A 26,801-nucleotide genomic window follows, 5' to 3' on the forward strand; every position below is an offset into this window, starting at 1 on the left:
GAGATCTGATAGTTTTATAAATGGCCGTTTCCTCTGGCCTTCATTCTCTTTCCTGCTGCTTTGTGAAGAAGGTACTCGCTTCTTCTTTGCCTTCTGCCATGATTGTAAGTTTCCTGAGGCCTCCCTAGCCATGCGGAACTGTGAGTCAATAAACCTCTTTCCTTTATACATTACCCAGTCTCGGGTAGTATCTTCCTAGTAGTGCAAAAATGGACTAATACAGGTTGGGCACAGTGGCTCATGCCTGTAATCCCAGCACTTTGGGAGGCCAAGGCGGGTGGATCACTTGAGGTCAGGAGTTCGAGACCAGCCTGGCCAACATGGTGAAACCCTGTCTCTGCTAAAAATACAAAACAGCCGGGCGTGGTGATGCGTGCCTGTAATCCCAGCTATTCGGTAGGCTGAGGCAGGAGAATCGCTTGAACCTGGGAGGTGGAGGTTGGAGTAAACCGAGATCATGCCATTGCACTCTAGCCTGGGTGATTCCATCTCAAAAAAAAGAGAAAGAAAACAGACTAATACAATGATCCATGAGATATTGGGACTGTTCTTATTCCCATTTCGCAGATGAGCCACTAAGTGGCTCCAGGCAGGACAGTGAATAAGGGGCACAACAGAGACACAAACACATGGCTAACCAATGGTCTCTTCCATCAGCCACACTGCCTCTCTCAGCATGGGCCCTGTGTGGACCATTCCATCTCAATTTGTTTCTGATTCTTGTCAATTAAATAAGAACAGCTGAAAAGTAAAATAATAAATATATACATAAAAACAATGAGGGGAGTAATAATGATAATAGATACAATTTTTTGGTCTTTATAATCCCCTGAGCCTGGCTTAATTATTTTAAAGTAAATCAACACTTTGAACACTTGCAGGTTAGAAAATCAATGGACTGATGGATGCATTGCAGCCATTGTTTCCAAGTGTATTAGTTTTCGCTTGCCGCTGTAACACATTATCACCAGTGTAGCAGCTAAACAACACAAATGTATTATCTTTCAGTTCTGTAAGATAGAAGTCCCACAGGGGTCTCCTTGGATTAAAATGTAGTTGTTGGCATTTCTTTCTGGAGGCTCTGGGGGAAGATCATTCCTTGGCCTTTTCCCATGACGTAGAGGCTGACACATTCCTCTGCTATGGCCTCTTCATCCATTTCTCAAAGCCAGCAAGGTTTTATCTCTCTGTCTTTCTTTTGTGGTCACATTTTACCAGGACCCTTCTCCTGCTTTTTTTTCCTACCTTTAGGGATCTTTGTGATTTTGTTTGGCCCACCTGGATAACCAGGGTCCTGTCCCTATTTATTTTTATTTTATTTGTGAGACAGAGCTTTGCTTTGTCGCCTAGACTGGAGTGCAGTGGCTTGATCTTGACTCACTGCAACCTCCGCCTCCTGGGTTCAAGCGATTCTCCTGCCTCAGCCTCCTGAGTACCTGGGACCACAGGCACATGCCACCACGCTGGCTAATTTTTAGTAGAGATGGGGTTTCAACATGTTGGCCAGGCTGGTCTCGAACTCCTGACCTCAAGTGATCTGCCTGCTTTGGCCTCCCAACGTGCTGGGATTACAGGTGTGAGCCACCACACCCAGCCCCTCTCCCTATTGTAATTCGAGCTAATTAACAACCTTAATTTCACCAGTAACCTGAATCCCCCTTTGCCACGCAGTCTACCCTATTCACGGGTTTCAGGGATTAGGACCTGGACATCTTTGGTCGGGAAATGGGCATCATTCTGTCTACCACAACGTGAGAGCACATTGCCCTGCATCCACAGTCATAAAAGTCTGTTCCCTTCCTCCCCGATTCTTCCTAACTTCTCCTGCCTGCCTTGCAGGATATGTGGAGTTGTTAGTTCCTAGCACCACTGGCCAAAGCAAGGATAGTTGGTTGCACTCCTACTTTCCAGCTGGTAGAAACAGCATGTATATAGGTACAACTCTGGTGTGGGAAAAATGCTAAAGATATAAAGTAGAAATAGCCTTTGTGTAATGTGAGCAGCACAACAAAAATCGAGGGTGCCAAATAATCATATGAAGTGGTGAACTGCCTAAGATGGAATATTGCTGTTCCTAAATCCTGGCTGTGTGGAGACACGTGATCCTGCCGATGAGATGAGAGCTGAACCACACTCTTCTGCCAGATTCTGGGCTTCCGACCTTAATAGAGACCCAGAAACTTAACAGAGGGCTCAGAAGGTTAATCTATTGAAAGTTACTAAGTGCCAGGTGTCTCGGAAAGTGTTTCACACATGCCTGAAACATTAAAGGCAAGATTCATCCATTCTCTCAGCAAACAGTTCTTCACTTACCGGGAAAGGGGGTGTAATATATGGGGGTATAGGGATAGATAATTCTGTGTGCCGTGCAGGCCGTGGAGACTCATCTTCTGCACAGGTCAGGTTCTGAAGTCAGCATATAAGCTGGAAGTGGAGTGAAGTCAAATGACCCTCAAAGAGCCTTCCAGACTTCATGCCCTTGGCAACTCAAAGTCAGTTTGGAAACTCACATGCTGGTTTCTTCCTTGTATTTATGCAGCAGCCTTGTTTTCCACAAAAAGCAGAGGCCAAGGCATCTCACCCCCTCAATTTTTTTACTGTCCCTCTCCCTCCCTGTGCTTGCCTTTCTTTTCTTTTCTTTTTTCTTTTTAAGACAGGCTCTCACTCTTGTCACCCAGGCTAGAATGCGGTGGTGCAATCACAGCTCACAGCAGCCTGGAACTCCCAGGCTCAAGCGATCCTCCTGCCTCAGCCTCCCAAGTAGCTTGTACTGCAGATATGTGTCACCATACCTGGCTGATTTATATTTATATTTATGTATGTGCATGTGTGTTTATATATATATATTTGTAGAGATGGGATTTTGCCATGTTTCCCAGGCTAGGCTCAAACTCCTGGGTTTAAGCAATCCTCCTCTGGCCTCACAAAGTGCTGGGATTACAGGCCTGAACCACCATGGCTGGCCTTTGCTTGCCGTTCTTAATGTCTTTGACAACTCATGTAAATGTGTGTATGATGTAACTCTATAGGACTAAGGGTGTGTGAGGAGGCCAGGAGGCTGCTGGTTGACAGGAGTCATGATTTGACTATATGAGGTCACAGACAATGCTTTTTAAATTTTACTGCCAACCCACAGGAAACTATTCTCCTTCCTCTAAGGAAAAAAAAAGGTCACGATAAAGCAGCTACATTAATGACAGGCACATCAAGGTTTGAACGTGTTCTCTAGATTTATGATGTCTAGAGTGATCTCCATTCTAGAAAGCAACGTAGGGAAAGCACGACTTTGGGGCCAGGGCTCTTCCTGGCTCAGGATGTCCCTGGCCAGTGTGCGCCATGCAGTGTGGAAGCACACTCCGGTGCGCATTTAAGTTAACGTGCTGTCTGTATTCATTAGAGTTTTTGAGTCTAATTGTTTTTAAACTGCCACTTTTGTTTGTTAAATATACAGATGTCTGGCCATAGAGGAAAGCAAGGTGGATTTATCGTTGCAATTAGATGCTTCACAATTTGAAAACTTATCACTTAAATTGGTGAAATGTCACTTTTATGCAACTTGATGTTTAGAAGTCCTTGGCATCCAGGACTAAACTCATGTGCAATTTAACAAGATCTTGGTGAGATAAAGGAAGTTGCACTTGAGGAAACATTGAAACACACCAGATGGAATTTTCCAATTCCCTCCTACATGATATAGAATAGGTGAAGGGAGATAGACCACAAATTGATTTTGTGTAACTTTTAAATTAAGTGGAGCAGAGTTAAAAAAAAAAAATCACTGAATTTGAAGTTGGCCTATGTTAGATTACTCCAAGGAAGTTAGTTAATATGTTAATATGAATCTAGACGAACATTGAGTGTTTTGCTCTTCTTGTTAATTTGCGCCATCTACTAATCTCTGGACAATGGAGAAAAAGTTGTAGGTTATAAGTTTTTTATTTATGGGCATTAAGCAATATCTTTAAAATGTAAAATAAAGCCGACAAAATGCACAGCCCGATAACAACAACAAATCTAATCTAAAGTGACAGGAAGAGACTCTCCCAGACGTTTTTCTCTTTAATGTAACATGACTTTAAATTGATGCAACCCCACAGTGATTGAAAAACTCTCAGAGCTTGTCTCCTATGATTACATTTCTGATCTGTACAACTTAATTTTTTAACTCGGTGAGTCTCAGTTTTGCGAATGAACAGTTCTCTTTTGCTTTCTCTCTCATATTGTTTGGGAAGAGAGATTATTTGGCATCCAGGCAAATAAAGCTCTGTTACCACGGCGAATACTGAGAAATCCTAAAACAATAAAGACCCCGAGAACTCACCCTGGAATATGTACCTTCAAGTCTCTTCTCTTTTCCTTCTCTCCTTCTCTTTGTTTTTCTTTCTCTTCCTGTTCTCTTGTTTTATCTTGACTTCTTTTGACTGTGATGATGGTCTGCATATATCTGCGATTGTACTGAAACTCACCAAACATTGTACGTTTTAAATGGGCAAAATGTATTTGAACTATATATATCACAATAAAACTGTAATACTCTTTTAAAGTGTCTCCTGAATCATTACCAGTATAATTACTCTGTGAACTATATTTTGATGAATTCAGAATTAATTTAAAATGGATTATCCCCCTGTAGAATGGGAGGTAATGCTGAATGATTGTGAATGATTGTGAATGTTTGTTTATTCGGGGTACTCCCTCAAATTCCTTATCCAGTGGTGTCTAGAACGTGTTGGGATTTTGTTTGATAGTTTCTTCAGTTGGAAGTTGCATTTCTTTGGCCTCCTGTGTGGGTATCAATGAGTTTTACGTGGTTTAAAGGCCGGTTATGTGATGGATACTTCTATTACCTTACGTCTTTCTGATTTCATACACTTAAATGTACAGTTTTCATCTTCCTTCAAAACCTTATTTTTCCAAGCAAATTTTACTTATTCAGTTTCAATCATTACTGAAGTGAATAACAAACATATAACAGATGCGATTTTGGGTCATAGCTGTTTTGCTAAGTAATACTTAAAGGCTTTCTGACTATATTTTTAATTTCTCGACAGTCTCCCATGGTTATTTTCTGATCCTAACTTGAAAATCAAAGCTTTCTGTTCAGTTTAACCATCTTTTAAAACTCAGTGGTTTTAGCTTGGGTATTAACCTTTAACATGGCTAGCGAAAATTGAAAATTTTTATTTGAAATATGCTTAATGTTGTCTTGTGTAAGACAAAAAGTTTAGGGACAAGTGAACCATTTACTTTTCTTTTAATGTGGAAAGCAGTTTACAAATGCTGGTGTGACTAACAAGAATGAAAGGACCAGAATGGCAGTTCTGAGCTAGAATGTGATGAGTAAGTACCACCATAGTTAGCGGCTAGGGAAGGGAGGTTGTTCTACAGAGAAACATGCTCATCATTTCTTCTGTTACCTGGTATTCACTCTGGCAATTTCTTTTTGGACTCATTCTAAAATCAGGATTAAGGATATCCACTGAGAAGCTTGCATTTATTACTCTAAGCAAGAAACTTCTATTTAATTTTTTTAACCATTCGATTCATATGTATTTAGATTTTAAAACTTCATTTTCTCTTATCCAAATGTATATCTTTAAGTAGGTGAATCTTGGAGTAGATTTTATTATATATCACATCACAGAGTTAAGCTCGGTTCATTTGGATTTTAAAAATCTCTACAGCTTTGAGAATGGCTTTGAAACACTCTTTACTGTTGGAGCTTAAAGAAAATAAATCTGTAATGTCCTCTATATTAATTCACCTGCTTGGAAAGTTAGAGATTAAAAGGTTTAGTAGGATTTTTATATTTTCTATAATTTCTATTTGTATTGGAGTAAACTGTTCTTTGTATGGAGGGGCTTAGCTTTCATAAAACAGAAAGATTCCTGTATTGAGAAAAGAAGAAGAAGGAAAAAAGTGTAATATAAATGCATAAAACTTCCTCTAGCTTTCTTGTATTATATGTAAAGGAGTTAGTACATTACTTTAATTAAGTGTACTTTGAAGAAAGCAATCTCCTATTTCCATTAATGGTGGACTCTGTGGGTAGAGACGTGGATATTTTTCCTTTTATAAGAAAGGTCTTGTCTTTCCTCAGAAGGCATTGTGAGCAAAATAAGGGAAGAAAAAGAGAAGTAGATAAGAAAAACAAATCACAATATTGAAGCAGGACCCGAGTACTACAGCCTTCCTCATATTTTGGTATCTGGAACTGAGGTTGCTAATTAATGACCCAAGAGCTAAGCCTTGTTTGATGAAATGCAAGATGTAATACACAGATTGCCTTTCAGTGATGTGTGATTATTACCATCCATTCATGTGTAATCCCGTATTTGAAGGTTTGTAATTTGTTTTTGACACATTTCTCTCTGATTTTATACACTCATGCATACAGGTCTCACCTCCCTCCAAAACCTTATTTCCAAAGCAGACTTTGTTTATTTGGTTTGGGTAATTCATTGGGCCCTATTTATCTTCCTTATACATAATCTATTTTCTTACTGCTGCCTCTGTCTTCCAAACCAACAATATAAAGAATGAAGCCTGGGGACTGGAACTTAAAACTTCTGCTGAGAAAAGAAAGTCAAGGCCTGTGGGCTCCTAAAACATCCTGTGGAATTCGCCTCAGATGCCCCTTCATTTGCACTGGTATATGGAGAATGTTTGAAAACCACCAGAACCTATTGTGTGCTTTGGAACAATGGCATTTTCCTGCTTGATTGTGAAGATGGCCGATGGAAAAGAAGCTGACTCCCAGGGGGCACGAGGGGCTAAGCTGTCTCCTGGGAAGTTAAGGGAGGCCAAGTGTTTTCCAGTTCATTTCCAACGCATATTTCTTCAGGGCCAAGGGTCCAGCTGTGCCTCATTAGGGGTGAGAGTTTGGCTGTGACACCACTTAATAGAAAAAAAAAAAAAAAAAAGGAGAAGTCCAACTAGCTAAGTGGCAACAGAACTTGGGACAACCTGTGCCCACAGCCTTTCATGTCCTGTAATAAGTGTGCCATTTGCTCACTGGGAGGAGAAAAAAATGACAGTATGCAACAGTCAACTTTTTCCTGAAGAAAGAGAGAAAAAAATACATATTTTGCAGCCGAGACATCGGGGTACCTGTTAACTTTAGGCACAGCACTAGTGTCAGCCCTGGAAAGAGACTCCCGGTGAACAGCACTTTTTACCATTTAATCAGCCTGTACTTCTTTGTATTTATAGCCCTGGCGAGGTTGGCCCATTGTTACAAGATGAAATTGTGATGTTCAGCAGTTTATACTTTGGGAGCTGGAAGCGTTTCTCCATGGTGAATTTGTAATATTAATTGGCCATGTCAGTTCATGGCAAATGTAGTGACATCTATTTCAAGTATTTCAGTTTTATGGTGCTGAAGAAGTGACACGCGCTCGAGATAAGTAATCTCACAAAAGATCCTCACGCTCACTGTGGATCGCCTCCAGAACATGCTCTCAGAGGAGACGCAAATAGGCTCAGGGTTCAGGGGGCTGTCCCCTTCCTTTTGCTCAAGGCTCAGAGGGGAGCCAGAGGAAGGCGGGGAGGGACGCACTCCCTGTCATTCCCCTTTCAGTCTCAGGAGATTCTGGTTGAAGCTCTGGCATGGACTTTCCTGCCCAAGAATTGTACTTGTGGTGATCATTTATGTGATTTGGGTACCTGCTGCTTGTAGGCTGTGACTGTCAGTAGCAGAAATAAATATATTGCCTTTCTCACTGTGTACAGTGGTGCTCTACCGAGGGTGACTCTGCCCATCAAGGGACACTTGTCTGGAGATATTTTGGTTGTCATATCTTGGAGGAGAATAGGCTGCTATTAGCATCTAGTGGGTAAGAGCAAGGGATGCTGTAGAACTTCCTACAATGCACAGGCGCATCCCACAACACAGAATTGTCTGGCCCCAAAAGTCAATAGTGCTGAGGCTGAGAAACCCTGCACTTGTGTGGACCATGCCCTTTTGTGCTTTTCAACCTTGAAGCACTAATAGGTCAGAGAAGAATGCCAGGGATGTGTTGATGGGTCCACAAGAGGTTGATGGGGGTGCTTGGGCTCCTACCACGTGGAAGGTGGTGTAGGCACAGAGAAGGATGCACAGGCATGTTGGACGGTGGAAGGCAGGGGCCGCTGAATGATGTGGCAGGAAACATGCAAAGTGCTCAGAGTCCCTGGGCGGTGCAGAGTCTTGGGAAGCAAGAGGATGGAGCCATCCTTTCAGTTTCCAACCTGGGTTTCCCAAAGGAGAGGGTGTTTGAGTTCAGTGGCAGAGATGGGGGAAAGAGTGTTGGAGCCCAGCTGAGTGACCACCTTTGTCAAATGGAGCTGAGAAATGATTTTCGCATGGCTGGCGTAATGGCGGAGTTTCCAAAACAGCAACACAACAAAATAGCCATTTACATGTCGAGACTATATTCATAGAATCCATATGTCTAAGGTGGGGAAGTTGTCATTATTCCTGTTTTATAGATGAGGAAACAGAGGCCCAGATGGAGTAAGTGACTGCTGAAGTACCCACGATTTGTCAGTAGAAGGGAAGAGACAAAAGGTGGCATCAACTTTATTTTTCCTTTTTTTTTTGAGACTGAAGTCTCGCTCTGTTGCCCAGGCTGGAATGCAGTGGGGCGATCTCGGCTCACTGCAAGCTCCGTCTCCCAGGTTCATGCCATTGTCCTGCCTCAGCCTCCCGAGTAGCTGGAACTATAGGCGCCTGCCACGATGCCCACTAATTTTTTTGTATTTTTAGTAGAGATGGGGTTTCACCGTGTTAGCCAGGATGGTCTTGATCTCCTGACCTCGTGATCTGCCCGCCTCGGCCTCCCAAAGTGCTGGGATTACAGGCATGAGCCACCGCCTCCGGCCTGTTTTTCCTTCTTTGTTAAGTGGAACAAGTCATTTTTTGGTGGTCATTTCTAATATGTAATTCCTGATAATACACATATGTATTATCTCTTTAAAAATTAAAAAAAAAAATAAGCCTTCCAAAAAAAGAAAATGGAAGTGTTCAAGAAACTGCCTTTTTTCACGTAATAGTATTTCTGTGTCACTAAATCCTTCAACAGCATTTTTAATAGCTGCCCAATGTCCTAATGGATGGGTGAGTCATGATTTACTTAACCAATCCCCTGTTGTTGGACATACAGGTTATTCACGGCTTTTCTCTATTGTAAGAGGAATTGCAATGAATGTTTTTGTAGTACACACCAGTGAGTGATTCCTTGGTGCGCTTGGAAGTGCTGGTTCCAAGAATAAGATAATCTGTAGACTTTGAGATTAATTGCCAAATTGTTTTCTTGAAATATTGAGAGGCTACTACTTTCCAGTATCTTCACTAGGAATAAGTAACATTTTTCTAAAGCTGAGTAGTAAGAGAAAGGTAGAATCTAATTTTACTGTGCATTTTATTGATTATTAGTGAAGCTAAATATTATTTTTTATGGATGTGTTGACAGTTTCTTTCGTTTGCAAATGATCTATTCATGTTCTGTGACTGATTTCTATCTTGGTGTCTTTATGTTTGTGAATGGTAAGAATTTTTATGTGTTCAGGAACTATTTAAATGTTCAGGACGTTAATCTGTGGTTATGTATATCACAGGTACAGTCACATCGCTTAACCAGGGAGATACATTCTGAAAAATGTATTGTCGGTATTTTGTCGTTGCATAAAGATCATAGAGTGTATTTACACAAGCCTAGATGGATAGCCGACTACACACCCAGGCTATATGGTATAGCCTGTTCCTCCAGGGCTATGAAGCTGTACAGTATATTACTGTAATGAACAGTGTATGCAGTTGTAATGCAATGGGACATATTTGTGCATCTAAAGACACCTAAATGTAGAAAAGGTACAGTGAAAATATGGTATTATAATCTGATGGGATCGTCATTGTGTACATAGTCCATTATTGACTGAAATGGTATGTGGTATATGACTGCGTTTTCTCACAACCTCTGCTTTTTTTGTCTTTAAATTTTTAATTTTTTGTTTTACTTTTGTATTTTAATTTTAATTCTATTGCAGCCAAATCTATCAGTCTGTCTTCTATGATCTCTGCTTTTAATTGTTATGCTTTAAAAATCCTTCTCCATGGTAACATTATATTGACTTATATGTCTTATTGGTTGAACGTGCCTGTGTTTGACTTTGAAATCATTAAATTCATTGAGGATTTGTTTTGCCATGAGGAATTGGGTAAGGATCCAGCTGATTTTCTCCAGATGAGTAGTTCATTGTCCCAACACCAGTTATTGCAATAAGTTATTCCTCTCCCAGGAAATATACCTGGGCTAATTAAGAAAACTGTGCTTCAATGTAATTATTCCATCTTAATTCATGAAATATTAGGTTAACATGGAAAAAACATGGCATCCCATGTTTTAGTATTTTTTCCTTATTTCCAAGCAGCACATCTCTTTGAATTATATTCTGTTCTCTGTTTTTACAATTTGACTCCCTTCTATGGTACATCTAAATAGTGCATTGTCTGTTTTCACCCAGGACTTGAAAAATAGTTCTAGTACTAATTGTATTTTTATTCTAATACTGCTATTCCTTTTACTGGTATTTCTGCATCTTAAAAAAACAAAACGAAACAACAAAAACTTGGCATGTTGGCTCACTTTGTGAATGAAAGTATATACTGTTCAGTTGTTTATTCTTCAGCAACATCTGAGTATCCTCGAGAAATGAGTGGAATGAACCGCTAGAGATGAATAGCCTTAAGCCCTCAAAGCTGAGCCCTTTGGGTAACATGCTCTAATTCTGCCCTCTCTAGTTTGAGTTTAGGTTAAATTCAGCTTGCAGACTGCACCAAGCCTGATGCCTCCCAGCCATCAAGGAAGAGGGTACCTAACATTTTGAATCTCCATTAACCTTACAGCTCAGATCCTGTGTATTAAATCTCAGCATTCTCAGGGATGTATACTCTGGCAGAAAAACTTTAATGATTTTTTTTTTCTGATGCTGCCCAGAAAATATTAGAAAGAAGACCCTTCTTTCCTTTCCTTTCTTGTCCTGTCCTGTCCTGTCCTGTCCTGTCCTGTCCTGTCCTGTCCTGTCCTGTCCTCCCTCCCTCCCTCCGTCCGTCCCTCCCTTCCTTCCTTCCTTCTTTCCTTCCTTCCTTCTTTCCTTCTCCTCCTCCTCCTCTCCTTTTCTTTTCTTTTCCTTCTTCTTCCTTTCTTCTTTTATTTCTTTCTTCCTGTGATATTTTCTTGTATTGCTGCCATTCTTGTGGAGAATAATAGGTAACAGAGGTGTGCACCTGGCCTCATTTATTGTCACACTGGGTAGATAATAGAGGCCAGCATGGCTGTGCTGTGGTTCCTGCTGATGGGCACACTATTCCCGGTGCATGATCAGTGTGTCATACGCAGGGAGTACGTTCCCACCAGCCTTCCCTACCTGCTGAGGGCTGCTCCCAGCCTAAGGATTTCATCCAGACAGATTCATAGCACTTCCAGTAAATGCACCCCTTGCCTTTCAAAGTTGAAAAAGAAATTACTTTGGACACAAAGAGGTGTTTCTTTTGACACAGCAGGTGTGTGAAAAAATAAGAAAAAAAACAAGAGGGATTTCTGTTAGCAGTGGCATGTGCTTCTCTTGTACTTCTTTAGTTCAGCATGCCAGTGGTTCAGCTTCCCGTTCTGATCCTCACTGCCCTGATCTCTTTATCTGTGCTTGCAATCACAGCCAGGCGGGCTCTCAATATTACCACGGAATCATTTTATCTGTTGGAATCTCTTTCCTATTCATTACTCATTTTTATCCCCAGATAGACAAACACCCTAAGTTTACCTCTTGTGAATTGTACGCTTTAAGATTAAAGAATTCGTAGTTGAATAAGAATGACTTTTCACACAAATTTGATGGAGTTTTATCTTCTGAGCCGAGGCTTTAATTAAGGAGTCTTGGGAGGTAAACATGTGTTACCTGAGACTCTCTTGCCATAGGATGTAGCTCCTTTCCATTGGAACACATGGGGACCTAGGGAATAAAGAACGTTTTCATCTCTGAAAATATCTCTCAGTCTTCTAATCAATGCTGCTCTTTTCTTGCGTATTGTATACTGGGAAGTATTTGTTTCGATTTGTGGTTAAATGTGTGTGTCCACTGGACTTCAGTATCCACCCCTTGAAGGACAGCAGGAGAAGTTGTTCAGGTAGAAACATACAGGGGCTGGATGCGGTGGCTCACACCTGTAATCCCAGCACTTTGGGAGGCCTAGGTGGGTGGATCACTTGAGGCCTGGAGTTTGAGACCAGCCTGGCCAACATGGTGAAACCCTGTCTGTAATAAAAATACAAAAATTAGCCAGGTGCGGTGGCGCAAACCTGTAATCCCAGCTACTTGGGAGGCTGAGGCAGGAGAATCGCTTGAACTCGGGAGGCGGAGTTTCCAGTGAGTCGAGATCGTGTCAGTGTACTCCAGCCTGGGTGACAGAACGAAACTCCATCTCAAAAAACAAACAAAAAGAAACATACAGGGAGATCAGGTTCTATTGAACCCCAGTGCAGCCATGGGTAGAATTTTAGGCTTATTTATATTCCATTTCACCACAAGATGTCACCAGGGCACTACACCAACATGGTCTATGGAACATCTCTCTGGCAAATAGAGTTCTGGTCATCAAACAGCACCTGCCCAGGGCTATGGGGAGAGGAAGCTGGTTGGCTTTGTCACAAATGCCTTGATGTCTCTTTCCTTCCCTGGGGCCCATCTCTTCCAGCCTTTGCATAGAGAGAGAAGGCAGGCAACAGGACACAAGAAGATTTTCCCAGAGTCCAGGGTGTTCTTTTACCCCTGAAATAGTTTCTTCACTGGATGGGAAGGCAGGTACCCAGGGGGAGATGGCATCAGATGCATAAACAGTTTTTCTCCTCAGTAGACATTTACATGAGTCAATAGGAATCATATTCTCTCTCTCTCTCTCTCTCCCTTTTTTTTTTGGAGATGGTCTCACTGTGTTACCCAGGCTGGAGTGCAGTGGTGTGATCTCAGCTCACTGCAGCCTTGACCTCCTGGGCTCAAGTGATCCTCCCACCTCAGCCTCCTGAGCAGCTGGGACTACAGGTGTGTGCCACCATGCCCAACTAACTTTTGTATTTTTTGTAGAGACGGGGTTTCACCACATTGCCCAGGCAGGTCTCAAACTCCCAGGCTCAAGCGATCCTCCCACCTTGGCCTCCCAAAGTGCTGGGATTACAGGTGTGAGCCACTGTGTCTGGCCTAGGAATCATATTCTCTTCATTGAAACATTTCAGATGACTTAAAAATTCACATTGTAGAACTTTTAAAATTGGAACTTTCTGGTGAACGTCATTAGTTGACAGATATGTCATTGAGGTTTCATCCTTCTTCATTTCAGAGTCTGCTGGAAGACCCTTCATTTACCACCCTCTCCTTCCTGGAGGTGTGGAAATGCTCTACCTGGGTGAGGCTCTCGTGGCTTTTTGTGCCAAGTGTCCGTAAACTTCAACTGAATTGTTTTAAATCCTTTGTGGTGATTATGCGGAAGGTCAAATCTAACAGGAAGCTCCATGTCCACTTGATGTGCACTTACTTTTACTTTTGCACCTTGTGTTATTTGTTATCCTGAATTATGCCAGGGCTGGTTTGTGCTAAGATACTTGTTATTTGACCTCATAATACCAGCATGTCCCATTTGTATAACCCTCTCTGTAGCTTCTTCCAGCATGTGATCATACATCTGCCTAACCTCTCCCATTGGTTGAATTTAATATACTAGTAAATTTTCCATTGCAAAGATGAGGTTATGGATCATAGTGTTCATACTCAGAAGGACTTTATAAATATTTTGCCTTTTTGAACTATACACAAGAAATGAAAAAAAAAGGAGTAAATAAAAAGAATAAAAACAGCCAGGACTAGAACCCACAATTCCTGACTCTTGATCAAATTGCTTTTCTTTTTAACTCTAGTTAAATATTTTCCATTCTTTTTAACTCAAGAAGCCTTTGTTTTTGTTGTCATCGTTTTATGATTTAACTTATATCTGGTCCTTTAGACATTTAGATTTTTTCTGTTATATATATCTCTCTCTCTATATATGTATCTATATATATCTCTCTATATAGATATCTATATATATATCTCTCTATATAGATATCTATATATATATCTCTCTATATAGATATCTATATATATATCTCTCTATATAGATATCTATATATATATCTCTCTATATAGATATCTATATATATCTCTCTATATATAGATATCTATATATATCTCTCTCTCTATATATATAGATATCTATAGAGAGAGATATATATAAAATAGTGAATGAAATGGACTGTTTGCAACCTCAGATGTATTTCTAGGACTTATAGTGATTAGCTTGAGGTGATGGTAGTTTCTGTTTTTGGAGTCTCTGTAGGTCTCAGACTCACAGTCTGTACTTTTTGTTTTGGGGCTAATTAAGTGGACAGTTTCAGTGTTTGTAGCTCATTTAAGCCATAAACATGCAGACCATGTGGAATCCCATTAGTCAAACCTTAGCAGAGTGCTTTGATCAGTACCTCCTTTTCTTACTGAATTCTATTAGCTGATGCTTTGTTCTTTCTCCCCAAGAGCCATATCTCAGCTATTTCTTTTCTTGTGTATAGTTCAACATCTTTCTTTTTTTTCGAAACAGGATCTCACTCTGTCACCCAGGCTGGAGTGCAGTGGCATGACCGTGGCTCACTGCAGCCTCGACCTCTTGGGCTCAAGCGATCCTTCTGCAACAGCCTCCCTAGTAGCTGGGACTACAGGTGCACGCCACCACACCCAGCTAATTTTTATATTCTTTGTAGAGATGGGGTTTTACCATGTTGCGTAGGCTGGTCTCGATCTCCTGGGCTCTAGCAATCCTCCCACCTCGGCCTCCCAAAGTGTTGGGATTACAGGTGTGAGCTACCGTGCCCGGCCTTACAGTTCAACATCTTTCAATCCATCTAATATGCAGTGCCAGGGAAGGTTTGAGAAAATATTTGAATCACAGAGTCACAAATAGTGAGAATATCTGCAGTTATGTTTGTGATGCTCTAATGAACTTACAAAAGGCCAGGCCTAGTATTTCAGCTGTGTCCATGATGTCTCTGATGGAAATGGACAGGTAACGTGATGTACACAAGCATTTGACTGTTGCATTCTTTGATTGTGCCATGTTCATGCAGCCAGCCTGAGAAAGCAATTAGGAGCTTTAAGCATGGGAAATCATATAAAAGTAAACCAAAATTGCATTTGAATTAATTGATGAACATGTTTGCTTGGTCATATCCTGCTGTTAGGCATCTTCAAGTTAACTTAAGTGGTTGATAAAACTTTCCAGAAAGAATACTATCAACTGCTGAGCACCTGTTGTCAAAGTTGTGGGTAATTCGCAAAGGTTTTCAAATGGAAAAGTTGTTTTCTCCTGCTAGGAAGCATGGTCTCAGATCCACTTCTAAGGTCAGTGTGAAAGGGAAGGCAAATTCACTTTGAGCAGGGGAGGCATGATCCGGAAGATAAAGCAGCTAGGAGTATAGACTAGGGGGCTGATGGAGGGGAACACCTATCAGAATATGTGTTCTCACACCAATGATATGTATTTTCCACACATTTAGATTATCCATGCCACTCCTTATCTCTTTAGTGCAGAAAACGGAGAGGAGGTTCAATATTCTTAAGAACCTCCCGTGATTGCTTTGAGGCAATGGATTTAAGAGGTATCTTTATCCCTTATTTACGCACTGACTGTGGTACTGAGTCATCCCTGGTGTTTCTGGATTTTATTGGCAATGCCAAGAGAGCAGGAAGACTGGGACGTTAACTGACAACATTTATGATTCTGGCAGCTTGACATCACCCAACTATTCTCTTTGTTTGGTTTTGCTTCAGACTTAGTTTAGTTTTGTTTTTTAAGGGCTGTGGTGGAGGCGAGGGGTTTGCTCTTGCAGTTTTCCTTTCAAACCAAACTCTTTCAAAGCCTTTTGCAAACTCTTTTATGGATTTTACTCACTGGTTGAGCAAGAGTTACTTATGAGATGTGGCTTCGGCGTTTTCACAGTGTCCATAAAAAAATGTATATTACTATACATTGCACATTTACCACTTAGAATTTCTGAATGCAAATTAATCAACTTGCGGCTGTGACTAACAATAAAACACAGGATAATGTACCTACAGAAATGAGGGCATTGGAAATCTGCTCTCAAGTGGCCATTGAAAATAGTCAGCCTGAGTGTTGCTACCTGTTTTCCATAATTGTGTAGCTTTGCCTTTCCGTAGTTAATCTGTTTAATAAACTCCTCTGCAGAATCCAAATGCTTAAATTCAGTTTCTTTTTGTCTTTATGGTGTTTATCATTGTTAACGTGGCATCGGAGTAGCTCGACTTTTGCATCATGATAAATTCATAACCCAGGAGAAGGCAGAAAACATAATTATTATCAATTGCCTCTCTCCCGGAATTGCCATTGGCTGAGTGGAGCAACATACGAACTTAAGGAGTAGCTGATTCAGAGAAATCCAGGATGGGAACGGGGCCCATCTTGATTTCATTGTCTTTGTTGAGGAGGCCTTCCCATTGCACTTCTCTTCAAGTTTGCCCAGAGAGTAAGTTCTACTAGACATGTCAATTTTTTTCTGAGGTCTAATGTTAATTTTTTTTTTTTTTTTTTGCACAATATGGAATTCAGTGTTTTTATTTAATCATTCAGTAAGTCTTGACTGCCTGCTATGGAGGTTAAGCCCTTTACTAAGTTCCAAGGATGTACCTGTGAATAAGGCAAGTTCCTTTTTATCATTGTCTTTGCAGTCTATTAGGGGCTGCACAATTTAAACAGAGAATATATATAAAATGGTAGAAAGTACAAGTAAGTATACATTATTTTTTTAAAAAATGAATGTGGTATTTCACCCACAGCCTCAAGAATCACTTTCCTTAAAATTGCCAGAGTAGGAAAACTTACAAGTGAAGAATTTCAGGTATTTATGGGAAAAATAGTATTAGGGCAATTGATGTCAAACACATTTGTCTGTTAGTTCAATTACAGCAGTAAGGATGGAAGTCTAAAGAGAGTTTCTACATGATCTTATTTATCCTACATTTATAAATACACAAATTCTTGTACAGTTAACTCAGTCTTTCACTCCTTGCTTGCTTGCAACTTGTCAGGTCGTTCCCTCCCCAGTAGTTGTGAACTTGTTTATGCTAGCTTCTTCCATCAGGGGCTCACAACCAGGGACTGTAGAGATTTGCAGAGGTAAATCTTGGTAGACAAGGATTTTATAAAAAGGGAGCTCACTGTTGGTGAAAAATCCTTGTTTCTACAGATTTTGGGTCAAGATAAGAAAAATTAATTTTTAAAATCTGAGGAATTTGGAGATTATCTCCAGGGGCTGAATATATTTTTATGGGAGAAATAAAATGGATAGTTTTAAACTTGAATTTAGTTTTTCCTAATGGAGGCTCTTTTGAAGATCAAATGGGATCTATAAAAACTCTTTGAAAAATGTAGACTGCTTCTTATGTGATTCTTACTGGTCTATTATTTATCAAGAAATTAAAAAGGAATGAATATTTGTAGCTGTTTTTCTTTTTCTTGCTTTTCTTTTTTTTTTTTTTTTAAGACAGAGTCTCGCTCTGTCACCGGGCTGGAGTGCAGTGGTGCTATTTCGGCTAACTGCAATCTCTGCTTCCCGGGTTCAAGCAATTCTCCTGCCTCAGCCTCCCAAGTTGCTGGGACTACAGGCGCGCGCCACCATGCCCAGCTAATTTGTAGTTTGTTTCTAAAAGGATATTCAGTGCTGTCACTGTCTTTTAGAAGTCTGTAGAAGGAGGACCAAGAAAGAAATACCCATTATTTTGGGTAAAGGTGATCACTTTAGCTGAAACCAGTTCAGGTTCAAAGTCAGACATTGGTACTATTTTCTTTTTTTTGAGATGGAGTTTCCTCTTGTTGCCCAGGCTGGAGTGCAATGGCGCAATCTCAGCTCACCACAATCTCCGCCTCCCGGGTTCAAGCGATTCTCCTGCCTCAGCCTCCCTAGTAGCTGGGATTACAGGCATGTGCCACCACGTCTGGCTAATTTTGTAATTTTTTTTTAGTAGTGGTGGGGTTTCTCCATGTTGGTCAGGGTGGTCTCGAATTCCCGATCTCAGGTGATCCGCCCGTCTCGGCCTCCCAAAGTGCTGGGATTGCAGGCATGAGCCACCGTTCCCGGCCTTTGGTGCTATTTTCATATATCTGATGTTCTGAAAAGATTACTGACAGTCAACATGCTGAACTGACATTTCACAGATATGTAGAATTATTTATCTCTGTTCAAGGTATGCCTTTTCCAATCATAATAGCCATGCAGAGGACATTAAACAAATATTTTATTGTGGTAAAAACACTTAACATGAGACCTACCCTTTTAACAAATTTTTAAGTATATAATTTATTATTATTGTTGGCTATAGGTAAAACAGGACATGTTTAATGTGCCGTGGTGGCCTATTGGACTTTCAGCCTCCCTGGGTGGATTTCACTGTATATATATGTACCATGTCAGCTTACCCTAGAATTTGAAACATTTTCCTTTGATGATTAATTTTTTTTTTTTTTTTTTTTTTTTTTTTTTTTTTTTGAGACGGAGTCTCGCTCGTCGCCCAGGCTGGAGTGCAGTGGCGCGATCTCGGCTCACTGCAAGCTCCGCCTCCCGGGTTCACGCCATTCTCCTGCCTCAGCCTCCTGAGTAGCTGGGACTACACGGGCCCGCCACTACACCCGGCTAATTTTTTTGTAGTTTTAGTAGAGATGGGGTTTCACCATGTTAGCCAGGATGGTGTCGATCTCCTGACCTGGTGATCCTCCCGTCTTGGCCTCCCAAAGTGCTAGGATTACAGGCGTGAGCCACCGCTCCTGGCCTGATGATTCAGTTTTTACCCCAAGATACAGTATGTGTCAGTCTCACCAAAACATGCCAATATGTTCTTCTTCTTGGGGATCAGGGCTGATTTCTTCTACTGGGAAAAGATATCTCCTTGTTTGGCCCCAGAGGCACCAGGGTAACCTGCTCTCTTCCAGTCTCAAAGCAGAAACAGTGTTCCTAACATTCTAAGCCTGGGAATAGGATGGCAGGTCGTGGGACCAGCATTTTAATTACCTAAAGGGAACTTATTGATTTTAGTCCAGAACATGGTGGGGAGGAATTCATATTCACTTTTTTTTTGAGTCTGGATTTTAGAATAAATTCACCATGTACATGGCTAGTCCATCTTTAAAAACCTTTGTGAATGCTAACTAATATACAGCCTTTATAAATTTGAGGTATAATGTTCAAAATGCTCTAATCCCTAAATTTTCCAGTCTAGGTTATTATATTTTTATGACTATTAATTTTGATGTAGGCCCTTTAAAATCAATTCCTCCCTGTAATTACAATGCTGCTTTATGGTATTTGTGATATATCATATGAATATACTTGAGGGTCATGAGAAGTTCATATGTGTGTGTGTAGTGTGGGCCCCAGACTTTCGCCACACCACTGGCTAAAGTGGCCATGTTTTTGTACGTCTCTGCAGAGCTTACAAGTTATTCAACAGCCAGATTTCTATTCTGATATGCCCTTTTAGTTTTCAAAGCATCGAAAAAGGGTAATCTTTAGAACCGAAGTATTTGGAAAACTCCTGGCCTTGAATAAGGTATTTTTGAATTTGAACAGCTAAGAACCCATCAAATCAAAATGCTAATAATTCTTCCAAGTCAAAAGGTAACTCTCATTCTATTATGCATTGACCACCATTCACTTTCTGTTGGACTGCTTTTGGAAAAAGAGCCATAGGTCTCTATTTTAAAAATAGAGGTAAAATGATAAAACAAAACAAAAACACACACACACACACAAAAAAAAAAACACACAAAAAAACCACACAAGTCTCATCAGCCAAGGGATTTAAAAATCAAATTTAACTTCAAAAAACTGAAGTTGATATAGCAGGATCTTGGAGATGGAGTTTCTTTACTTCTCTTTTTTTTCTAACTAAGGGATTAAGGATACAAACCCAACTTCGAATTTCTTTCTGGGTGGTCTTGAAAACTTAACAGTAGGTCCTCCTGTAAAGAGGTGGGGGAAATGAAAAGAAATCCTTTACTCTCATCTGCTGGTTTTAAAATGAGAAAAATACACACACACACACGTAATGATGTTCATGATGTTAATGGAGGGAAATATCATAAATAATTAAGAATTTGAAATTATTACAAAATATTTAGTATTGTTGTTACTGTTATTAGTAGGAAGGGGCCTTGCCATGCTTCCTTTCTTCAAACAGCTCAGTACTTTAAAATCGAGTGTGGCTGTGTTTGTCAGTCGTGGTTTGTGTTCTTTGATTTGTTCTGCGTGTTCTTCTTTTGGAGAGGATGTGTCACTTTGCCAGTCTTGGTCCTTGCTGTTGTCTGATGGAGGGAAACAAGCCTGCCAGGCCGGTTCATCTGACCCCTGGTGGCAGGGAGTGGAGGTGCACTCCGGATGCTCTTGGGGAAACATAAGGAGGATAAAGAAAGGGACAGCAGGACCCTGACAATCCCTGCCCCTAAGCATGGAAAAGCCTCCGGACCGGGTCTGGAGTGCAACAGAGGCCCCTGACCTTGTCTCTACCTCTCTTTCTGCATCTTCAGCGTGGCTTCACTGGTTTCCAAGTCTCTGTGTCCCCCCTCGTGTCTTTTTTCTTTTGCAGCCGGCTTGCAATCGCCTCCTCCTAACTCTCAAAAGGATGCATGGGATGGGCTCAGTGTAGTCACTGTTGTGCCTTTCGGACAAGGCTTTCCAGCCAGGCCACCCTGTCTACAAGGCTGCCCTCACATCACGGGTGTTCATATTGTCCAGACTACATGGTCAAGGTGATTGGGGGAAGGAGGCCACCAATTGCTAAGGAGCTGCCCAGAGATGCTGCCTCATTGGGAACCTGTGAGTGGGCTGGTTTCCCCCAGCAGAGGGGCTGTAGCATAGCAGGTACCCACAAGAGCTTGGGCATGGCCTTTTTCTCTAAAGGGCTGGATAGTCAATATTTTCAGCTTTGTGGGCTTTATGGTCTCTGTTGCAACTTCTCAACTCTCCTGTCACAGCAGGAAAGCAGCCGCAGATAATATATAAATGGACGGCTGTGTTCCAATAAAACTTTATTTATAGAAACAGGCAGTGGGCCAGATTCAGCCTGTGGGCCATAGGTTGACAACCTCTGACTCTAGTATTCAGATCACAGGCTTTGGATGTCTCATATCTGAATCTTTCTAATCTCATGAAAGGGCAAGGTAATTAAAATGTTAATACGTTAGTTTTCTCACCTGTCAATGGTTCAATGACATCATTTATGCAAAACATACAAAACTGAGAGTAAAATCTCAGCAAATGCTAGTTTCCTGGCCTCCTTTTACATACTTAAAAGGATGGTGGGAGATAGTTTGAGATTTGAGGCCTCTGGAGAATAGGTGTTTTTGTGATGATTTTGGCTTTTCAGTTTGACAGTTGGCTTTGCTTTTTTGACAGACACATTAAGAGCTTTAGGGGTCATTTCATGGTTTGTCCTTTCCATGTCAGGGACACCTTTCACGTGGCCATTTTAAGCACAGAAATTGACTTCAAGTAGTTTACTCATATGAACTTGTCTGTAATCATCTTTCCCCATTTGGATGGTAGGTTGCACATTTTAATTCAAGGTTTGTCTAATCTGTTAGTGCATATTCTTGGCTCAAGCAGGATAAGACACTAGTAACCATGAACCTGTATATCAAAAAGCGTGACTAGACTTTCACAGTTAAACATGTGCTGAAATCCATAGTGGATACCAGAGAGGGTCCTGGAATCTGAGAATGGATGACTTGTCCCATGATGATAATATCTGTGTTCCTGTGGCTGGGCCCGGTGGCTCACACCTGTAATCCCAGCACTTTGGGAGGCCGAGATGGGAGGATCACGAGGTCAGAAGTTGAAGACCACCCTGACCAATATGGTGAAACCCCATCTCTACTAAAAATACAAAAATTAGCCGGTGTGGTGGTGCATGCCTGTAATCACAGCTACTCAGGAGGCTGAGGCAGGAGAATCACTTGAACCCAGGAGGCGGAGGTTGCAGTGAGCTGAGATCACGCCATTGTACTCCAGCCTGGGCGACAGAGTGAGACTCCGTCTCAAAAAAAAAAAAAAAAAAAAAAAAAATCTGTGTTCCTGCCTGGCTTATTGAGCTCCATGGTAAACGTTCAGAGGCTGCAGGAATGATTCAAAGTCTGATTGATTTATGTGCATCGGGCATTTTGTTGATATCATTCAGATTAATGATGGCACTGAAAATGTGTAATGCAAATGAGAAGTTTGTATCCTGCCTGCTATACCATGATTCCAATTTAAGAGGGGGTAAAAACATTGCACTTTTTAATCTATTGTTTTTTGAAAGGGACTGTTTAAAACACTTAATTTTGCTAAGTTATGGCTCATATCGTCTTTGCTATTTTGGTTTTGAAAAATTGAGTAGGAAGCAATTGCCTTCTTAAATGACTTGAACATCAAAGGCAAGGAGTGTCTTGTTTTAGGAGCAGCCAGGCTCATATCCCTCTGATCCAGCCAAGTGCTTTCACTTGGTCCTACTCTGAGGAGTCACCAGTGGGTCTCACTCTGGGACAGGCCCCTGGTTGACCTGGAAAGACCTAGACCAAGAGTCACAAGCTACCGCCCATGGACAAAACACAGCCGGTACCTCTTTGGCTATGGCCTGCAGGCTCAGAATAGTTTTTACATTTTAAATCATCTGCAAAAAAGAATAAAGAGGAGAATATTATTTCTTGAAAGAGGAAAATGTTATGGAATTCTGATTTCAGTGTCATAAAGTTTTGAATTTCATCAATAAAAAATTTGCAGAAATTTGTTTTTCTCTCCTGTTATGTAAATACCTCTGTAATAGCCTCAGTTTTGCCTCTTGGCTCACAAAGCCTAACTTGTTTACTATTTAGCCCTTTACAAAAAAAGTTTGCGAACATCTGACATCCAACAACAATTTTCAGTCTTTTTTGTAGCTCCCAAATTCTTTCATTAAACCAGATCCCTTGAGGGAAGCCTGGTTTACAAAATAGATTAAGTGATGTGGCTGTTTGGAGCAGGAGGCTGTGGTCTGAGTCTTGCTGGCCTCAACCCCGAACTCACTTCCACACCTTACCTCCTGGGGATAAGGCTGCCTTCGTCTAGAAAGTGCCTCGGTTCCAGCTTGGAAATATCCATGTACAGTTCCTTTTTTGCTATTCCAAAAGCCAAAGAGCTCTGAAAAGCAAAAACAAATTTATTGTAAATTTATAGCAAATTTATTTGGTGGTGAAATTTGACTTCAGCTATAGCGTCCTTGTTTCTCCTTTCTAGTGTGAATATTCATTTTGTTTTGTTTTGTTTTTTTTGGAGGCAAGGTCTCACTTCATCACCCAGGCTGGAGTGCAGTAGTGTGATCACAGCTCAGGGAAGCCTCGACCTCGGGCTCAGGTGATCTTCCTGCTTTAGCCTCCCAAGTAGCTGGGACTCCAGGCATGTGCCACCATATCCAGCTAATTTTTGTATCTTTGTAGAGATGGGGTTTCTCTACCATGTTGGCCAGGCTGAATAATCATATTTTCACTGAAGAAATAGAAATGTCGTTGTTATAGGATGTTACCCAAACCCTGCAAAGGTATTTTGTAATATGTAGTATATGTGCTAAATTACTTTTTTTTGTTGTTGTTGAGATGGAGTTTCGCTCTTGTTGGCCAGGCTGGAGTGCAATGGTGTGATCTTGGCTCGCTGCGACCTCTACCTCCCGGGTTCAAGCGATTCTTCTGCCGCAGCCTCCCGAGTAGCTGGGATTGTAGGAATGCGCCACCACGCCCGGCTAATTTTGTATTTTTAGTAGAGATGGGGCTTCTCCATGTTGGTCAGGCTGGTCTCAAACTCTGGACCTCAGGTGATCCGCCTGCCTTGGCCTCCCAAAGTGCTGGGATTACAGTGCCTCGCCCAAAGTACCTTTCTAACATGGAGGAATTAGGAATACTGAAGGCATCGGCCCCCAAGGGTTTGATGTGCTCTTGCCGCCAAGGCCTGCAGATTTCCATCACCTCTCCACATTGTAGACTCCTCGTACCTGCATGATGCCAGGATGCTCTAACCTGGCCACGCATACTCCGTGGATTCTCAGCTGTTGTGTATTTCCTACTCAGGTGCCCACTGTGTCTGGTGCTCACCCACATTTTGGTTCATCCTGACTTTGCCACAGCCTCCCCAGTCTGCATTTCTCCCACGGCTTCTCCCAGCCGTGGCCCAGTAACACTGTAATGTAGACTGTGGCATTCCCTGGGTTTAAGCTGTTGACCAGCTCTTGATGGACAGATGCTGGTGGAGATGGGGAAGGTGCTGTTCCCTTCCTCCTGGGAAGGGCAAGGAAAGCAGGGTGGTCCTCCTATCCGCGTGAGGAAGGAAGAGCCTCATTCAGGCTGAGACGCTGATGGAGAACTGGGTCCAGGGATAATGTTTTGTGTTCCTGCTCATGGGACTGGTGTGTTATTGTCAAGGGATCTTACAGGCCTTGCTTCCCAGGCCCCTCTATCCCCTCTGTTCTTGCTTAGGCATTAGGGATTTGGCTCTTCTAGGTTTTTTTCTTTTTTTGAGACAGGATCTCACTTTGTCATGCAGGCTGGAGTGCAGCAGCGCGATCTTGGCTCACTGCAACCTCCGCCTCCTGGGTTCAAGTGATTCTCCTGCCTCAGTCTCCCGAGTAGGTGGGTCTACAGGCACACGCCACCACACCCAGCTAGTTTTTGTATTTTTTAGTAGAGATAGCGTTTCACATGTTGGCCAGGCTGGTCTCGAACTCCTGACCTCAGGTGATCCGCCTGTCTCGACCTCCCAAAATGCCGGGATTACAGATGTGAGCCACCACACCAAGCTGGCTCCTCTAGTTTTTGAAGCTCACTTTTCTTTTTTCCTCAAGACTCACAGGGAATGGGACCAGGCACCTGTCTTTATACATTCTCAAAGTCCAAGGTGACGATGCCATGCTCTGGTTCTAAGCCAGTTGGACAGACACAGGCAAGGGAAGCTGTCAGTGTGGGTGAGCTGCAATGTAAGGGTAGTGGGTGGAATAGCGTCTCCCCAAAATCCACACCCACACAGAACCGCAGATGTAAACTTATATGGAAACAGGGTCTTTGCAGATGTAATTAGTTAAGACTCTCAAGGTTAAATCATTCAGGCTTTAGAGTGGACCCTAAATACAATGACGGTTGTCCTCATGAGAAGAGGAAAGCAGGGGGCACAGTGGTGGGTGCGCCTGCAATCCCAGCTACTCGGGAGGCTGCGGAGGGGGCATCGCTTGAGCCCAGGAGTTCATTGCCAGCCTGGGCAATATAGCAAGACCCCATCTCTTAAAAAAAGAAAAAACACCGAAAGACAAAACAGAAAAAGGAGAAGAGGACAGGACACAGAGGAGAAGACTCTGTGAAGTCAGAGGCAGAGATTGGAGTGATGCATCTACAAGCCAAGAGATACCAAGGTCATGAGCAGCCCCTAGCACGGTTTCCACAAGGAGCCACCTGTGCCAACACCTTGGTTTCAGACTTCTGGTCTCCTGAACTGTGAGAGTCAGTTTCTTTTGAGCTTGTGCTGATTCTCTAGGGCAGCCCTAGCACACTGCCACATCTGGTTTCCTGGAGGAACTTCGCAGGGTCTTTGTTCTTGATCTACAGTCTCTGGAAGTCTCAGCAGCCTCCTGTGCTCACGACTGTCATTCCAGAGCAGCCGTCTCGTGTTATGCATTTGCTTACTCATAAATAAATATTTTACGAGAACCTGCGAGGGCCAGGCTGGGCCAGGCAGGTATTGCAGGTACAAGGATCTATATAAGACAGTGCCCTTTAGAAGATACCTGTCTCATTGAGAAGCGTTGAGTAAATGGGTCTCTGTGGTCATTCTCTCCAGAACATGAAACCAAAGGGCTGAGAGGGAGACTCCAAGAATGAATTAGTGTCCAGCAGCATATCCCTTGTCTCAAGATGACAACTTGCAATTTGGGGATCTCTCAACCTCCTGACCCCCATCTCAGTGGGCATGTTCCTCACCTGGCTGGCTGCCCCTGCTTACTGATGCAGCCTTCTGTCACGCGGTACTCACCTCTATTCACTGCATTCCACCAACACTGGCCTTGGGAGCCAGCGGTGTCCCCATTGTACAGATGAAAGTCTTATGACTACCGACATTAAAATGAGAATGATATTGACCCATGATACTTACCCAACTGTTCAGTGGATTCGGTGTGCCCTCAGCATGGTTCCCAGCACGTAGTAAGTGCTCTGTAAATGTCAGCATCTATTATTATCATTTGTGGTTTTTTTTTTTTTTTCCCCCTTTCCTGTCTTCCTTTCTTTCCCTCCTTGGTCTGCTTCCTCCTGTTACTATCAGAGCCTGCCTGCCTCATCCTTGTTCCAGCCTTGATGGCGATGATGATTGTAGCTGCTGTTGCTATTTGTTTTTTTGGTTTGTTTGTTTGTTTTGAGAGGGAATTCTGCTCTTGTCACCCAGGCTGGAGTGCAATGGCGCCATCTCGGCTCACTGCAGACTCTTCCTCTTGAAGCTGGGGAAGTTCAAGCAATTCTCCTGCCTTAGGCTCCTGAGTGGCTGGGACTACAGGCATGTGCCACCACGCCTGGCTAATTCTTTATAGTTTTAGTAGAGATGGGGTTTCACCATGTTGTCCAGGCTGGTCTCGAAGTCCTCAGCTCAAGTGATCTGCCCACCTCGGCCTTCCAAAGGGTTGGGATTACA

At 42.1% G+C, this 26,801-nt stretch overlaps 1 protein-coding gene and 1 long non-coding RNA gene across 5 annotated transcripts in view; one reads left to right on the forward strand and one right to left on the reverse strand.

The window, feature by feature from the left end:
* The window catches only part of WWOX (WW domain containing oxidoreductase), a 1,116,547-nt gene that overhangs the window by 114,004 nt on the left and 975,742 nt on the right, over window positions 1-26,801 (forward strand). The gene's annotated exons all lie outside the window — the stretch shown is intronic.
* On the reverse strand, window positions 19,921-26,800 carry LOC129015813 (uncharacterized). Its single transcript, XR_008494672.1, has 3 exons — window positions 26,271-26,800; window positions 23,182-23,282; window positions 19,921-20,089 (listed from the first exon to the last, which is right to left on the reverse strand). It is a non-coding gene; the product is annotated as an uncharacterized LOC129015813 (long non-coding RNA).

The sequence above is a fragment of the Pongo pygmaeus genome, chromosome 18, assembly GCF_028885625.2.
Source record: "Pongo pygmaeus isolate AG05252 chromosome 18, NHGRI_mPonPyg2-v2.0_pri, whole genome shotgun sequence".
Taxonomy (NCBI): domain Eukaryota; kingdom Metazoa; phylum Chordata; class Mammalia; order Primates; family Hominidae; genus Pongo; species Pongo pygmaeus.